Genomic DNA, 2,374 nt, shown 5'->3' with positions numbered 1-2,374 from the left:
CGGAACAGAGCACTGTGCGTGCCATGGACAGGAGAGCACAAATTGGTAGCGGTACTGGGGTAAGGGATGGTACTGGAGGAACTTGCTTGCTTCTGTAGAAGGGCGCTTCCCCCAGATACATAGATTGTACATACACTGAAGTGTCTTAAATATTGAAGATGCAGCCATTTTAGATCTTCATTTGGGCGCACTCAGCAGTGAGCGGGATCAGCAGGGGGAGGAAACAGCTCACTGATTCTCACGTCTCTCTGTATGTTATACTATCTCTGAATGGACTCTGCTGACAGGTCCTACAAGAGAAGCATCGGAAAAGGAGCAAGGGACAGCCAATCTTGAATCATCCTGCAATTACAGCGGTGGTGTGGGGTTTTTGGAAAAAAGGGGGGTGGTAGGAACCGCACAAGTCCTTTAAATTCAAATAAATTTAAGCCTCTGAAAAACTGAATTTATTATTAAATTACTTCTGAATATAGCAACAGTATGTATATGGATTGTCTATCCTCGTACATATAAGTGTTGCTTTCAGTGGTGCTCCCTAGAGTCAGAAAATAGTCCCCAGAGCTGATGCACGGCTGAAGAACGGGACTCCCAAGGGCTGAACTATCACTTGGGTTCTGGTATTGTATACACCCCGCACCCATGTAAACTATTTCTATAGCCATCAGCAATCGTTAGAACGCTGCCTACTTAACCTGTTGAAACCAGTTGGAACGCTTCTCTGCATAATAGTCACATTTCTATTTTTCTTCTGAACTATTTTTTCTTCTGAATTAGCAGCAACAGTGGGACTTCGTCTTTAAGAATTATCAGAGCACTGTCTGCAATTCTGGAAATTCAGCACATAATCATTAGATACTACTGTGATACAACAGCCACTTAATGGTTACATCTGTTTCCTTTATCTATGAAAGTAAACAATTGCAGTTACATTGTTACAACTGCTGAACTTAAATGTGGAAATACCACCATTGGTTACACATTTTACTTTGAAACTGATTGGTTTCAGCTATTGCACTGAAAGCACTAATTTCAACAGGTGTGCGATTAAGAACAAATATTCAAGTTTATATACATATATTTTCTAGCCGCGTTTTGCTGATAATATGCAAAAGCATTTTTTCATAATCATTATGGATGGAAGGTGCAAGTGCATTGATTTAACACTGTTTCAAAGAATTATTGAGGTGCCATTCTTCTTTTTGATATACTATTGTGTATTTTATGACTTATCTGCAGTCTGTGCAGAGTAATAATATTTACATATAGTGCAAATTTAACATGGCTGTACCGGTGCTCCTGGGACATAATTACTAATATTAGGCAAGTTCATTTATGAATATTTTGTGGTTTTGAAAAATTTTTTCCCACATAATAGGCCCTAATTTTTCTGTATGCTTTGTTTTGTGGCTGACGTGTCACATGGTGACTTGGTCAGGTAATTGCATATAATCTCATGTTTCTAGCAATTGTACCATACATGTCTATCAATTGCAGCATTGCAGGTATATAAAGATCCTACATTATATACCTTTGAAGTGACTAATAAAGGAGATTTCAATAATTGCGGTCATACCTCACTGTAGATGCCCAATCTCTTCTGACCTTGGAAGCGAAGCAGTGGAAGGCCGGGTTAGTAATAGGATGGGAGACCACCTCTGAACACCCTGGTACTGCAATAAATTGACTCCCTAATATAATAGTCACTCACAATTATACCACTTGGCAATCGGTCCCACATGACCAATGATTTAATTCTCTGCATTCACAATAACCCAGAATGGGCATTTGCAGAATAAATGATGGTCATATAGTACATGAGAGACAATGTGCAATGATGATATTATCAAAGTATTACAGTGATTGATTTCCGGCATTTTTGAGACTGATATTGTCATCACTCATTATTCATTATTGATCTTTACATTTTCGCGAAACATTTTGTCCACATATAGATACTCCTAAAAACTAATTTCTTAATCTATTTACTATAAATGTCTTTATTAGTACCATACACGTTATAAATATCACCCTCTGAATTAGAGTGCTCCCAAAAAAGAGTCTACTTCTCAAAACCCCTTTGTGTTTTGGTTTCTCTACCGTGGTGTGGGGTTTGTAAACCAAAGGCTGGTACAGAGTGTTTTTATTTTTCATAAGAGACTGATTTTACCTGTTACTTGACAAATCCAACTGTGCTCTCCCCAGTGTTTTCACTGTTCCTTTCTCATTACAATCTGTCTCTTTCTAAGTCAATAGAGTGACAGGACTGCTTTTTGTGGTGTTTTTGTGTGTGTGGGTGAACATGGCCGCTAAACCACCATCCAAACCCACAAAAATTGGTGTGGGCAGCATGTTTAAAACTAGTAGCACAGGCTGG

General features: G+C 38.7%; 1 pseudogene; it reads left to right on the top strand.

Annotated features, from left to right (window-relative positions):
* The first annotated feature begins 1,559 nt into the window (after positions 1-1,559).
* Positions 1,560-1,679, top strand: LOC134937392 (5S ribosomal RNA; annotated as a pseudogene).
* The last annotated feature ends 695 nt before the right edge of the window (positions 1,680-2,374 follow it).

This window comes from Pseudophryne corroboree, chromosome 6 (assembly GCF_028390025.1).
Source record: "Pseudophryne corroboree isolate aPseCor3 chromosome 6, aPseCor3.hap2, whole genome shotgun sequence".
In the NCBI taxonomy this organism is placed as follows: Eukaryota; Metazoa; Chordata; class Amphibia; order Anura; family Myobatrachidae; genus Pseudophryne; species Pseudophryne corroboree.
Note: the sequence above shows the minus strand (reverse complement) of the source record. Positions and strands in the feature narration are given on the sequence as shown.